Consider the following 16,440-nt stretch of genomic DNA (forward strand, 5'->3'; position numbering starts at 1 on the left):
CTGGGGTGAGCTGAATTCCTTTTTGCTCTGTCTTCAGAAAATACCTGAGTGCTGATATAGTCTTTTTGAAGGCTAGCGTCTTCAGGGCTTTTTTCCCTATCAGCTGTTGGCTCTTGTTTTTGATAGGGTTTTGGCAGATTACAGACAGCAGCTTTTCTATCCTGTCCTATATAGTTAGCTTGGGCCCCATCATTTGCTCAGCCTATCTTTCTATCTGTGTGAGTGTTTTTTCATCTTGCTTCACCGTCATTATATGTTGGGGGCTGCCTATTGCTTTGGGGTCTGCTCTGGGGCAGTTTAGATTTCCCTTTCTGTCTTTAGGCTATCTAGTTCTCCAGCTGTGATCGAGGGGTCTAGGGCACCGTAGGAACCCCCCATGGCTACTGCTAGTTGTTGTTGATAGGTTCAGGGATCTGCAATCCGATAGTTGCCAACTTCTCTGGTTTCCTGGACTTAGCTAGTATTTCTGTTTTTGCCTCCTACGGTGACTCATTCATAACAGTAGACTAAGGGTAACCGTGACACTGTGGGTTTATAGAGAGGTAGATGTTGTTGAGGAATCCAATTCAACAGTACCTCTGATGGATACAGTGAGAGGGTGCCCTCCACAATATATAATATATACTGGAATTCTTTCTTAAGGTCACCCCTAGTGATGGGCGAGTAGCATTGTTGCTCAGGTCTCCCCGTGCATGCTCGGGTGATCTCCGAGTATTTTGGCGTCCTCGGAGATTAAGTTTTCCTCTTCTCATCTGCATGATTTGCGACTTGCAGACAGGCTGAATACATGTGGGAATTCCTTAACAAACAGGCATTCCACACATGTATTCAAGCTGTCCAGTAGTCGCAAATCATGCAGATGAGACAACGAAAACTAAATCTCCGAGCACGCCAAAATACTCGAAGACCACCCGAGCATGCTCGGGGAGACCAGAGCAACGAGTATACTCGCTCATCACTAGTCACCCCTTAATTTTTTGATAGCTGTGCTATTTTCTCTTTCCTGTGTTTGGATAAAAAGAATGCATCAAAAATTACATTCTTGTGTCCTGAAAAGAAACATGATTGATTGTGATGTCAGTAAAAAGCAACACGATAGCTGATCACCAATGAAAATTACGGCTCAAGTATTCAGTTTTAGATCATGCAACTTTTGAAAAGAAAATAGTTGACCTGAAGAAAAATCACAGTAATACATTCTCATGAAATAATGTATTTATGAGAGCAAAATACAATAGCGCCCCCAAGGGGCTCAGGATAGGTTTCCTATTTACCAGTACGCTGTAAAGCACTGTAATGTAACTGACACATTCATCATTGAGTGGAAAGGACTTCATGCTTCAGAGGATGCGTGCTACACATCTCGGTGCATCCCCCTCCTCGAAATAAATGTTCGCTACTCAAGCTCAGTCATCCCTGTAATGTACCATGTGATGTTTTGTTAAAATGGCACGAAAGGAAATAAAAATTGCGCTGTCTTGATTTATTCTATCAACTTATCATTTTCAGCATGGATCTGTGGAGAGGAATAAGCAAAGTTTCTTCTTTCTCTTCCTCCATTTAATACTTCCGTGAAGTTGTAGAAATAATTATTCCGTACATGCCGTAATTCCGTTACGATACAGAAAACGTGAGAAAGTTTAAAGAAGAATCTATATGGATGATTGCTCCTCATTATAATATAATTTAAGAGATTCTTAGTTATTGGTAAGAAATAAGCTGAGAATTCTGTATTGAGCAATGTTATAATGTAAGGCTGTATATACATTTATTGCAATGCCACAATTAAACTGCTTGCTGTTAGAGTCATTTTGGATAAGTCAAGCATTATAAATACTTTCCATATGGTTGGTTCTTTAAAGTTCAATCAAGAATGACAGAAGTGATAACGCATTGATCACCAGTTTATTGTCACAAAGTGAAAACAAGTAGCGTTATTATTCAACAGCACCACCTTCTGGTAGATGGGAGGTACTGCTGGTGGATAGGAAAATCTATAAAAAGGAGTACAGGAAAGATGTATATCTTCGTACCGTGTTAGCCAGTAGATAGAAAAATATTCAGGATTGAGAGTCCTCAGTAGATGATACCTTTTAATGGCTAACTGAAAAGATGGTAATACATTGCAAGCTTTCGAGACTACTCAGGTCTCTTCATCAGGCTAGACTAATACAAAATCTGAAGTCACATATTTATGCACAATACAGCCTAGAAAAAATGCAATAGATAAGACAAGTGACGTGAAGCAGAACTATCAATATGGGAGAGGGAGAAACATAAATATAAACATTGGACCAGTTCATAGATAAGGAGTCTGGATGTTTTATGGTCCTCTGATTGGGGTCTAGTTCTGTGTTGTGATGCCCCGCAAGGTTTTAAAAGGAAATTCCTTAATTGATGTAAAAAGACATAAATCCATGCGATTTATGTCTTTTTACATCAATTAAGGAATTTCCTTTTAAAACCTTGCGGGGCATCACAACACAGAACTAGACCCCAATCAGAGGACCATAAAACATCCAGACTCCTTATCTATGAACTGGTCCAATGTTTATATTTATGTTTCTCCCTCTCCCATATTGATAGTTCTGCTTCACGTCACTTGTCTTATCTATTGCATTTTTTCTAGGCTGTATTGTGCATAAATATGTGACTTCAGATTTTGTATTAGTCTAGCCTGATGAAGAGACCTGAGTAGTCTCGAAAGCTTGCAATGTATTACCATCTTTTCAGTTAGCCATTAAAAGGTATCAACTACTGAGGACTCTCAATCCTGAATATTTTTCTAAAAAGGAGTAGGAATATGAAAAACTATGAGGCTCTTGCAAAGAGGATGTTTGATAGGTACATAGATGGATGATACATAGATAGAGAGAGCGATAATGTACAGATATTAGATAGACAGACAGACATATAGATAGAGTCATAAGCTAATAAACGTCTTAGCTTACAGTTTACAGTCGATTATTAAAAAGTGAAGTGCTTTGTAATGAACTATAGAATTAGAAGGGGTTCATATACAATTCTTGCAGCGAGGACTTTTACAGTCTTTGTTTACCCCTGGACAGAAACTGTAGACAACTACAGTGGCTTGTGAAAGTATTCACTCCCCTTGCATTTTTACATATTTTGTTACATTAAAACCTATGTTTAAATATTTTTGTAATCTGATTTGTGAGCGATGCATCAGCACTAAATAGTCTAAGTTGGTGAAGTGAAGTCAATAATAATATTTATTTATATAGCGCTAACATACTGTATTTCACAGCGCTTTACAGTTTAGGCCTCTTTCACACTTCCGTTTTTTACAATCAGTCAAAATCCGCCAGGTTTTGAAAAAAACGGATCCGCAATTTTTTTTGAGGATCCGTTTTTTCCCCATTGAGTTGCATTACTGGCGGATCTTGACTGATGGTCATCCGTTGGATCCGTTTTTGTGAGGATCCGCCAAATTTTTTTCAACCGCCGGCATGCCTGAACGGACCATGCAACGTTTTTTTTGTGGTTGGATCCGCATTTTCCAGTGCACATGCCCGGAGAAAGGAAGTCAGGGAGAAAATTAACCCTGAAATCCTTTCTGGCGGAGGAAAAAAATTCTCTCTCTCTCTCTCATCCCGGCCAGCGGTTCCTTTAAATTTCCTCATTTTGAGGATCCGTCAAAAAACGGATCCTGTGGCATCCGTTCACATCAGTTAGGAACGGATCTGCTTGTCCACCTTTTTGGCGGATTTTAACTCACACAAAAAACTGAAGTGTGAAAGAGGCCTTAACAGTCAAAAAAATATAGGTATAAACAGGGCTTTTTTTGTAAAAAAATATTTGCCGGTACGCAATATTTGCCCCCGAACTCCTCTGTGCAGCCCCCGACCTCCTCTGTGCAGCCCCGTCATCCTCTGTGCATCCCCGTCCACCTCTGTGCAGCCCCCGACCTCCTCTGTGCAGCCCCCGTCCTCCTCTGTGCAGCCCCCGTCCTCCTCTGTGCAGCCCCGTCCTCCTCTGTGCAGCCCCCGACCTCCTCTGTGCAGCCCCTGTCCTCCTCTGTGCAGCCCCGTCCTCCTCTGTGCAGCCCCAGTCCTCCTCTGTGCAGCCCCCGACCTCCTCTGTTCAGCCCCCATCCTCCTCTGCGCAGCCCCCATCCTCCTCTGTGCAGCCCCCTTCCTCCTCTGTGCAGCCCCCGTCCTCCTCCTTCATACTCACCCTGCTGTGCTGTCGCTGAACATCCCTGAATCCTCCATTGTCCAGCGCTGACAGCTTCTTTCTGCCTTCAGCGGTCACATGGTACCGCTCATTAAGCTCATGAATATGCTTCCACCCCTATGGGTGTCCATATTCATGAGCTTAATGAGCGGCACCATGTGACCGCTGAAGGCAGGAAGAAGCTGTCAGCGCTGGGACAAGGAGGATGCAGGGGACGTTCAGGGAGGCACGGGAGGGGTGAGTATGACTTCCCAGCCACCGGCTCCTGCCACCGCTCCCCCTCCCCTGCTGAAGCACCTTCAGATTTCCGGTATCGCTGACACTGTGCAGGGGGCTTTATCATCGGGGGCTCGGGATGTTACATTGGCTTCCCCTGAGTCTCCGGTTAAGTTACCGGATACCTTTTCTGGAGATAAAAAGGAATTCAGAGTTTTCAAGGAGGGCTGTAAGCTTTTTTTTCATTGAGACCACACTCTTCTGGGGATGAAAGTCAGAGAGTGGGGGTCATTATGACTCTGTTAAAGGGAGCCCCCCAGGCTTGGACTTTCTCCCTTCCGACCACTGCCCCTGAGCGTATGACTGTGGATGCATTTTTTGAGGCCCTGGTGCATATTTATGATGAACCTGATCGGATGCGTATGGCTGAGGACATGGTGATGAGTATATGTCAGGGGAAGCACTCAGCCGAGTGGTTTTGCTAAGAGTTCAGACGCTGGGCTGCTGAGGTCTGCTGGAATGATGCCGCCCTCCGGGGTTTGTTCCGTAGAGGCCTGTCTGAACATCTGAAAGATGCCTTGGCTCTACACCCTCCGCCTGATTCCCTGGAGGAGGCTATGACACAGGCCGTCTGAATGGATTGCAGGCTACGGGCGAGGGGAGTGATGCAGATTGAGACCCCGTTATTCTCCCAAGGAAGGGGAGCCAGTCCTACATTGGAAACCATGGAGATGGGAACCATCGACCTCAAGGAGAAAGAATGGAGACAACGGCGCTTGGGAAAATGCTCTTTTCTCTGGACATTGGAAAAAGGATTGCCCCTCCTGTCCACTGACCAACAAGCGACTGAGCCCGGGTGATTGTCGTGGAGGTCACCCAGGCTCTCAGGTACCTTTTCTCCATTTTCAAAAATGTTGTTGCAAGTGGAACTTTGTTGTGGGAGTGTCTCCACATCCACTTCTGCCCTTGTGGATTGCGGATCGTCGTCGAACTTTATTGATTCTGACTTGGTGTCCAGGTGTAAGTTAGGGACAGTTAGGCTGGAGACTCCTATCCATGTTGTTGCCATTGACAAAACACCACTAAGGAGTTTCTCCTTAAAGTGAGTTCCTTGCACCAGGAATGTATTTCATGTTTTGTTATGGACAACCTGCCTGAGGGACTGGTGTTGGGGTTCCCCTGGTTACAATTACATAATCCTGTGATTAATTGGGAATCTCGGGACATTGTTAAATGGGGTCCCTATTGTTCTGAAAAATGTCTTGCTACTGTGTCTGTGTCGTCCGTTGGTCTGGAAGGTATTCCGGAGTACCTAAAAGACTATAAGGACGTTTTCTCCGAAAAAGAGGCTGAAGTTTTACCACCACACAGCCCATTTGATTGTGCCATTGACCTGGTTCCAGGTGCTAAATTGGCCAAGGCCCGCTTGTAAAACCTTTCGGGTCCCGAGCGGGCTGCTATGAGGGAATACATTTCCAAGACTCTCTGTACGGGACACATTCGTCCTTCTGTCTCTCCCGTGGTGGCAGGGTTCTTTTTCGTAAAGAAAAAAAAGACGGTGGTTTGCACCCATGCCTCGATTTTCGAGAGTTAAATAAGATAACTGTGAGAAATATGTATCCCCTCCCATATTCCTGATTTGTACAACCAGTTGTCCGGAGCTAAGTGGTTTTTGAAATTAGAACTACGGGGAGCGTATAACCTTATCCAAGTCCGGGAAGGAGATGAGTGGAAAACTGCTTTTCTCACTACTGAAGGGTTGTTTGAAAATTTGGTCATGTCTTTCGGTCTGACCAATGCTCCAGCGGTCTTCCAAAATTTTATCAATCATGTGTTCTCTGATTTTATTGGACGTTTTATGGTTGTGTATTTGGATGACATACTGATCTACTCACCTGATAAACAGGCTCACATTGGTCATATTCGGGCAGTTCTCCAAAGGCTTCGAGAGAACTGTCTCTTTGCTAAACTAGAGAAATGTTTATTTTTTGTTCAGGAACTGTCTTTTCTGGGATTTTTTGTGTCTGCTGAGGGGTATAGCATGGATCCTAATAAGGTGCAGGCCATTGTCGATTGGGTTCAACCTTGTGATTTGAAGGCTCTGCAGCGTTTCCTAGGATTCACCAATTATTATCGCAAATTTATAAGGGGGCTCTCACAGGTGGTTATACCCCTCACAGACATTACTCAAAAGGGGGCTGATTTCAAGAATTGGTCAGCCGCAGCGATAGCGGCGCTTCAGTTTTTAAAAAAAGTTTCATGTCTGCTCTAGTTCTTATTCAACTGGACCCGTCTGAACCATTTATTGAGGTGGGCGCCTCAGAGGTGGGGGTGGGGGTGGTATTGTCCCAGGGACCCGCTACTTTGACTAATTTGAGACCCTGCCCCTTTTTCTCGAAGAAATTCTGCCCTGCGGAGAGAAACTATGATGTTGGGAATCGAGAACTTCTGGCCGTGAAGTTGGCCTTTGAAGAAGGGAGGCATTTTTTGGAGGGGGCTGTCCATCCTATAACTGTAATTACGGACCACAAGAACCTAGCTTACATTGAGTCAGCTAAAAGGTTAACTCCTAGACAGGCTAGATGGTCACTTTTTTTTCTCAATTCCACTTCTCTATCACTTTTCGGCCAGGATCCAAAAATGTCAGAGCTGATGCCTTGTCACGCAGTCTAGATCTGGTGTACCCCCCGAACCTCCATTCTTCAGTCCGGGGTGGTGGTGGCAGGTATTTCTAATATGTTGGAATGGGAGATTCGGGAAGCCCAGTCTCTTGCACCTCCGGCTAAGCCGGTGGATAAACTTTTCGTACCAGCTCAATTTCATCTCAAGGTCCTCCGGGAGTTCCACGACTCAGTTCTGGGTGGACCTCCAGGGATCTCGGCTACCCAGAAGGCTATCGCTAGAATATTATGGTGGTCTTCTTTAACCTCTGATGTTGGGGAATATGTGTCTGCTTGTGATGTTTGTGCCCGTGTGAAAACCCCCCATAATTGGCCGGCCGGGGAATTGGTACCACTGCCAATTCCTGAGAGACCATGGACTCATTTGTCCATGGATTTCATCACCAACCTTCCCCCTCCAAGGGTAATACCGTCGTTTGGGTTGTGGTGGACAGGTTTAGTAAGCAGGCACATTTTGTACCCTTAGCGGCCCTACCTAATGCGGAAACGTTGTCCAGATTGTTTGTTGAGCATGTGGTGCGGTTGCATGGGGTACCCTTGAATGTGGTGTCTGATACGGGAGTACAATTTGTTTCCAGATTTTGGAGGGCATTTTGTAAGAGGTTGGGTATTGGTCTGTCCTTTTCATCCGCTTACCATCCAGAGACTAATGTTCAGACTGAGCGGACCAATCAGTCTCTGGAGCAAATTCTGCGCTGCTTGACCTCAGCCCGACAGGATGATTGGTGTACTGCGTTACCTTTGGCCGAGTTTGCGTTTAAAAAACGGATTAACCAGTCTACGGCTACATCTCCCTTTTTCTGCAACTATGGGTTTCATCCACATTTTGGAGAGTTTTCCCGTTTGGACTCTCGGTGTCCTGGGGCGGATGAGACTATCCAGCGGTTGGGGGAGGTATGGCGGGAAGTCTAGAGTAACAGTACGAAGGCCCAGGATAAATATAAGTTTTTTGCAGACAAAAAACGGTCCGTGGGGCCGGTGTTCCAGGTTGGGGATAAGGTATGGTTATCTACCAAGAATATAAGGCTCAAAGTCTCCTCTGCGAAGCTTGGTCCTAAATTTATTGGTCCCTATGAAATTACCGAAGCGGTTAACCCGGTGGCTTTTCGGTTGCGTCTCCCGCCATCTCTGCGGATCCCCAACCTGAGAGACCCGGGGGTCCAGTGGCCCCCGTTGAGAGGAGGGTACTGTCATGATCCAGGATGGGGTTTGTCTTTGGTCCATCCTGGTCAGACAGGGGTTAATTGTTTCTGCCTCTCTCTGGCAGAGGGCGACTATTTAATGCTCACTTGAACTAGGTCCGGTGTGAGTTATACTCCTGCCCTCGGCTGAGTTAGTTGACCTCGTGCATACGTGTGCCTTGTGCCTGATAACTTGTTGCTTGCTTGGTTTTGATGCGGTTCTGTCCCTGTTATGAGTTCTGCCTGTCCCTCTTGTACTGTGCTACCTCTCTGTGTATGACCCTCTGCCTGTGACTTAACTATTCTCTGCTCATCCCCCTTGTACCGTACAGCCCTCTCCGTGTATGAACCCTCGCTTGTCTGACCTGTGTTTTCCTCTACTACAGTTGCCCTGCAGTAGGTACTTTACATCATCTGCAGCTATAGGACGCTAAGCCCCGCCCCCTGCAGTCACATGATTGTAGGTCCTGGAACTCCTTACTATTTTCAGTGCCGCAGGTCCTGTGTGCTTGAACCATCGCTACAGTATCGGACCCTGGGCTCTCTCATAGTGTGGGTAAGTCATCCTGCTCTGCGTAGCAGTTTGCCGACACTGACAGGGTCCTGACATTAGAGTCTTGACAGAAGATAGTTCCAAGTCTAATGCTTACATCAAAGATGGTATGTGAAAGCACCAGGGTAGAGTTTACCTGTGCTAGCCCCAACGCATGTTTCACCTAGGCTTCATCGGGGGGCATGCATGAAGGGCATCAATCAGAGAGGCAGCACAGAGACCAAAGGTAACCCTGAAGGAGCTGCAGAGTTCCCAAGAAGAAACTGGAGTGTCTGTCCACATGACCACAATAAGCCGTACACTCCACAGAGGTGGCCTTTATGGAAGAGTGGGTAGAAAAAAGCCTTTACTAACAAAAATTGTAATGCTCATTTTAAGTTTGCGAAAAGACATGTGGGTGGCTCCCCAAATGTATGGAGGAAGGTGCTGCTGTCAGATGACATCAAAACTGAACTTTTTCTCCACCAAGATAAATGCTATATTTGGCACCAAACTAACACAGCTCATCACCCCAAGTACACCATCCCCAGAGTGAAACATAGTGGTGGCAGCATAATGCTGTGGGGATGGTTTTTGGTAGAGGGAAAGGGAAAATGGTCCGAATCTAGAGGAAGATGGATTATGCAAAATATAGGGATATTGTTGAGCAAAACCTGCTTCAGTCTGTCAGCGATTTGAGACTGGGACCGAGGTTCACATTCCAACAATACAATGACCCAAAGAATACTGCTAAAGCAACACTGGAGTGGCTTAAGGGGAAACATGTAAATGTTTTGGAGTGGCCTAGTAAAAGTCCAGACGTTAATTCAAAATTTGAAGATTGCGGTTCATCAGAGGAAACCATATAACTTGATGGAGCCGGAGCAGTTTTGCCTTGAGAAATGGGCAAAAATCCAAGTATCAAGATGTGGAAAGCTCATAGAGACTTATTCAAAGTGACTTGCAGCTGTAATTGCCGCAATAGGAGGCTCTACAAAGTACTGACTTTAGTTATGCACACTGAAGTTTTCAGTTATTTTGTCCTATTTATTATTTGCTTCACAAGAAAAGAAAACCAAATGTTCACAATTGTAGGCAAGTTCATTAGATGAACTGATGCAAATCCTCAACACATGCTGTTTGTTAGGCAATCCCTTTCGAACAGCCATGAGACATGCAGCTGCATCAACTCAAGCATTTTTTTCAGTCATCCCGAAAATACTCGATTAGGACATGAGTGTGCTCGGATAACACCTTATCATAGCTTTATTGAAGCCCATCAAGTGATCTTACATTGTATGCATGAACTATGCAGGCTTAACAAGTACTGCCTTTGGTTTTAATATTTTTTTTTAATGAGGATCTTTCACTAGTGTTAACATGTAGTGATGAGCGAGTATACTCGTTGCTCAGGTTTCCCCTAACATGCTCAGGTGGTCTTCGAGTATTTGGAAGTGCTCAGAGATTTAGTTTCTGTCACCGCAGCTGCATGATTTGCGGTTGTCATGATCCATGCTATCAGGACTGATTAAAAAAAAGCACAGGTAACCTTTTTTTTCTTAAGCTGTGCTTAAGTTTGTTTTTTTGCCCCCGGTGGCCATTAGGATTATTGCACTGTGGTGTCGTTTGTTCTAAGTTTGCCCCCGGTGGTGGTGAGCGTCTTTGCACTCTGGTTTCTTTAATTAAGTGCACATGATTTTAATGCAGGTGTGATTGCTCTGGCTCTGCTATAAGAGAGTCACAGGTGTTGCAATCAGGGTTGGTGAAAGTGTTCATTTCAACCATCCTTGGTGGAGGAAGGAGCTGGAGAGCGTTCCTTGCAGCACTGTCATCACCCTGGTGTGGAAGGAGTCATAGGGGATTTCCTTGTAGCTCTGACAGAGCTTGGTGGCAGCGATTCAGGAGGAGAGCTGCATTCTGGTGCTGGACTCTGTTGCCAGGAGCAAGTGCAACAGAGTAAAGCTAAGTGGTGTTTCCCTGTTTGTGTTTTTCCTTAGTGTGTATTAGTACAGCGGTGGGGCCAGTGCCTGCGCCACCCAGCTCCCTAGCAAGGGATAGGTGTAGGGTGTGCTAGGGCGACAGGTTCCTGATCGGCGCCCGGTGCGGAACTGGCATAGGGAACGTTAGGAGCGTTAGGGACACTGACTCAGGGGAGTTCAGGAGATCTGCACGTCCCCTTTCCCTATCGCAGGGTCCACCGTTGTAACTGTTTCCCCTTTCCCCGTGTCTTGTTGTTTTAGTTACCGGCCTGCGGGCTGTGTCACACAGGTCAGTATCACGTGCCGCGTCATGTTGTTTTAGTTACCGGCCTGCGGGTCGCGGCACACAGGACGGGTCATCGTGACAGCGGCTTCTTGACTGCCTGAATACATGTGGGAATTGCCTGTTTGTAAGCGAATTAAAAATGTGTTTTTAATGACACACAGCTCTGCTCTACTCTACTCTGTTTCCTCACTCCCCCACTTGTAATTACAGTAGGTGACAATCATGAGACCAGTGAAGAGAGCAGAGCAGTGTGTCATTACAAACACGCCTTACAGCTCTCCTCTTATGACCGTCATAGTGGATGAGGGGAAGTAAAACAGAGCTGTCAACATATTTTGGCAATTACAGTATTTGCAAATATATTTTTATAATTTTAAAATGGATGGTTTCAAAAATAAGGCAACAATTTCAAGAAATATTAACTAACAGAATTAAGACTGCGCAATAAAAAGAGTTCCAGGAGATCTTGGAAATAAAAATGGCTTTCTATAATTACACACAGTAGCTAAAGATAAGTGGCTCAGACAAAATCAAAATTTGCCAAACATTGCAAACATGCAAACATTGGAAACATGAAATTTGAACTTGCATTACTTCTGTATGGAATATACTTATAAAAATGAAGGCACCTAATGCATAAATTGATCAATTCATGTGTGCTCTTCAACCCCGGCAAGGTGGCCTTTCTTTGATGAGACCATAAACTTTAAATTCATCAAACATGCCTTTCCTGGGATAAAAGTCTACAAGTTCATAGGGTAGTTAGGATTCAGCATTAATTGAAAACCACCTTGGGCTGATGGGAGGAGTGGACATTCACAAAATGATGCAGTTAACACCTCGAATGATATATAGGTAGATAGATAGATAGATAGATAGATAGATAGATAGATAGATAGATATGTACAGTTAGGTCCATATATATTTGGACAGAGACAATGTTTTTCTAATTTTGGTTCTAGACATTACCACAATGAATTTTAAACAAAACAATTCAGATGCAGTTGAAGTTCAGACTTTGAGCTTTCAATTGAGGGTATCCACATTAAAATTGGATGAAGGGTTTAGGAGTTTCAGCTAGAGTTGAGCGACTTTTGGTTTTTTAGGGTCGCGTTTCGTTTCGTGAAACCCGACTTTTCCAAAAGTCGGGTCGAGCAAGATCGTCCGATTATAGGGAAAAGTCGGGGTCGTCCCGAAACACGAAACCCAATGTAAGTCAATGGGGAATAAAAGTCGGCAGTGAGAGGAGGACAGGAAACACACCTACAGTGCCCATTTGAATGCCAAAAGCATCAATTCTTCTTACTTAAGCTTGTCAACCTTAATTAACTTCATAATACAAGTTACGCACTGAAAAATGGGGGTAATTTGGCTAAAGTTGTGGGGGGGGGAGGGCTGGCTGCAGGTTTTCATGTGCCCTGGGCGAAAGAGTGCCCCTTTAACACATACCACAACTCATCAAGCTCCGATACGGCAGAGAAATAGCGGTATAGTACAATGAAAAATACCTCACTTTTTACATCTCATGACGAGGCCCATCTATTTCTCCATACAGAATCATTGGTCCCATATAATGTTTGAAATAGTATATGATGAGCTCCACATAATGCTACAGTATATGTTGGTCCCCATGGATGAAGTTCCACTGTCTTATGGGCCCAAATAATGCTCCAAACATAATGGGCCCCATTTCTAATGCTCTAGTGTATAATGGGCCCTGTAAATGCTGCTCCAGTGTCTGATGTCCACCTTTGGAATGTTCCAGTGTATGGTGGGCCCCATCTATCATTCTCCAGAGTATAGTGCTCCCCAAAAATTGCTGTCCCAACATTGAAAACAATCAAATAAGTCTCCTCGCTAGGGAATCCCTGTACTTGTCTGGACTCCTCGTCGTCCCCATCTTCCATCTCACTGCACAGTATTTCAACTTTGCAAGTGCTGTGATCCTGGGCAAGCAGGGGGGGCCCACTCGTTGGCGACGGCACTGGCACAGGGCCCCTGATAGTACGGTGGTGTGTCTGATGGCGGGTGGGCCGAACCTGCACTTTCATCTGCAGCTTCCTCTTTGTCACCGTGAAAGATGGAACTGTATATGGGAAGGGTAACCTGAGTTTCATCAGGGTCAGATTCAGGTCGTGTAGCGTGCGAGGGGAATGTAGTGGTCTGGGTCAATGTACCAGCAGATTCATCGAGCAGTGGCTGGGCATCAGTGCACTTGTGTCGCCCCCAGGAGTACGGTCGCCACAGTGGCATTACTTTCTTCCTAGGGAGTGTGATGCCATGCTTGGGAGCAACGAAGGATCTCTCTAGCAGGTTAACTGATTGGGCGGCGTTATTCCCACGAGTCATGACCCTCCAAACAGCATTCATGAAGGCAAAGTGTTTGTTTTACGTGGGCAGTATGGTTGCAAAGCTGAACCTTAAAGGAATGTCCAGAAGGGCACCACCAGGAGTGGAGCCTACGGTTAAATTCGACTCCACCTGGGAAACCTCAACCATGCCAGCTACAGAACAGATGCACACATTGCAAGCTTAATTCCGTTAACGAACGAGACTCCGTCATGCCCTGCGGTCCGAGTCCGGCTTACTAGAGGAACACGCGAGGCTCTGGCACATGAGATTGGCCAATAACTGGTGTGTCATGCCCTTACATGTCCGTGGCTGCATGTGCGCTACACTGAAAAGGCCAGCGTTTGTCGCTTACAGGTGCAGATAACCCGCTGAACAACGTTAGTGATGGGGATCACTGACTACAATTATTACCGGCGAACAATGATTTCCCAGTAAGTGCAGGTCAACTGCAGTTCCGGAATTAGGCCTAACCGTCATTCCTGAAAAAATGAAAAACTTACGTGTGCAAACCACAGGTGCTGGAGCTTGCTTAACAGCTCGCCAGCCGTTCTCACGCCCAGTATGGATTACACGTGATTGCACAAAAGGTGAGAAAGGGTACCGTATCCCCAGATAACATGTATGGATAGCGTACACATTCAAAATATATGTCTATACATCAGGAGGCAGGCTCAGACGGTGTTAGGCCCAGTATGGATTGCACATGATTGCACAAACGTTAGAAAGGGTACCGTTTCCCGGGATAACATGTATGGATAGCGTACACATTCAAAATATATGTCTCAGGAGGCAGGCTCAGACGGTGTTAGGCCCAGTATGGATTGCACGTGATTGCACAAAGGTTAGAAAGGGTACCGTTTCCCCGGATAACATGTATGGATAGCGTACACATTCAAAATATATGTCTATACATCAGGAGGCAGGCTCAGACGGTGTTAGGCCCAGTATGGATTGCACGTGATTGCACAAAGGTTAGAAAGGGTACCGTTTCCCCAGATAACATGTATGGATAGCGTACACATTCAAAATATATGTCTATACATCAGGAGGCAGGCTCAGACGGTGTTAGGCCCAGTATGGATTGCACGTGATTGCACAAAGGTTAGAAAGGGTACCGTTTCCCCAGATAACATGTATGGATAGCGTACACATTCAAAATATATGTCTATACATCAGGAGGCAGGCTCAGACGGTGTTAGGCCCAGTATGGATTGCACGTGATTGCACAAAGGTTAGAAAGGGTACCGTTTCCCCGGATAACATGTATGGATAGCGTACACATTCAAAATATATGACTCAGTAGGCAGGCTCAAACGGTGTTAGGCCCAGTATGGATTGCACGTGATTGCACAAAGGTTAGAAAGGGTACCGTTTCCCCGGATAACATGTATGGATAGCGTACACATTCAAAATATATGTCTCAGGAGGCAGGCTCAGACGGTGTTAGGCCCAGTATGGATTGCACGTGATTGCACAAAGGTTAGAAAGGGTACCGTTTCCCCGGATAACATGTATGGATAGCGTACACATTCAAAATATATGTCTATACATCAGGAGGCAGGCTCAGACGGTGTTAGGCCCAGTATGGATTGCACGTGATTGCACAAAGGTTAGAAAGGGTACCATTTCCCCGGATAACATGTATGGATAGCATACACATTCAAAATATATGTCTATACATCAGGAGGCAGGCTCAGACGGTGTTAGGCCCAGTATGGATTGCACGTGATTGCACAAAGGTTAGAAAGGGTACTATTTTCCCGGATAACATGTATGGATAGCGTACACATTCAAAATATATGTCTCAGGAGGCAGGCTCAGACGGTGTTAGGCCCAGTATGGATTGCACGTGATTGCACAAAGGTTAGAAAGGGTACCGTTTCCCCGGATAACATGTATGGATAGCGTACACATTCAAAATATATGTCTATACATCAGGAGGCAGGCTCAGACGGTGTTAGGCCCAGTATGGATTGCACATGATTGCACAAACGTTAGAAAGGGTACCGTTTCCCCGGATAACATGTATGGATAGCGTACACATTCAAAATATATGTCTCAGGAGGCAGGCTCAGACGGTGTTAGGCCCAGTATGGATTGCACGTGATTGCACAAAGGTTAGAAAGGGTACCGTTTCCCCGGATAACATGTATGGATAGCGTACACATTCAAAATATATGTCTATACATCAGGAGGCAGGCTCAGAAGGTGTTAGGCCCAGTATGGATTGCACGTGATTGCACAAAGGTTAGAAAGGGTACCGTTTCCCCAGATAACATGTATGGATAGCGTACACATTTAAAATATATGTCTCAGGAGGCAGGCTCAGACGGTGTTAGGCCCAGTATGGATTGCACGTGATTGCACAAAGGTTAGAAAGGGTACCGTTTCCCCGGATAACATGTATGGATAGCGTACACATTCAAAATATATGTCTATACATCAGGAGGCAGGCTCAGACGGTGTTAGGCCCAGTATGGATTGCACGTGATTGCACAAAGGTTAGAAAGGGTACTATTTCCCCGGATAACATGTATGGATAGCGTACACATTCAAAATATATGTCTCAGGAGGCAGGCTCAGACGGTGTTAGGCCCAGTATGGATTGCACGTGATTGCACAAAGGTTAGAAAGGGTACCGTTTCCCCGGATAACATGTATGGATAGCGTACACATTCAAAATATATGTCTATACATCAGGAGGCAGGCTCAGACGGTGTTAGGCCCAGTATGGATTGCACGTGATTGCACAAAGGTTAGAAAGGGTACCGTTTCCCCAGATAACATGTATGGATAGCGTACACATTTAAAATATATGTCTCAGGAGGCAGGCTCAGACGGTGTTAGGCCCAGTATGGATTGCACGTGATTGCACAAAGGTTAGAAAGGGTACCGTTTCCCCGGATAACATGTATGGATAGCGTACACATTCAAAATATATGTCTATACATCAGGAGGCAGGCTCAGACGGTGTTAGGCCCAGTATGGATTGCACGTGATTGCACAAAGGTTAGAA

Source organism: Dendrobates tinctorius, unplaced genomic scaffold, assembly GCF_039654945.1.
Source record: "Dendrobates tinctorius isolate UK_male_01 unplaced genomic scaffold, ASM3965494v1 ptg000081l, whole genome shotgun sequence".
Classification (NCBI taxonomy): domain Eukaryota; kingdom Metazoa; phylum Chordata; class Amphibia; order Anura; family Dendrobatidae; genus Dendrobates; species Dendrobates tinctorius.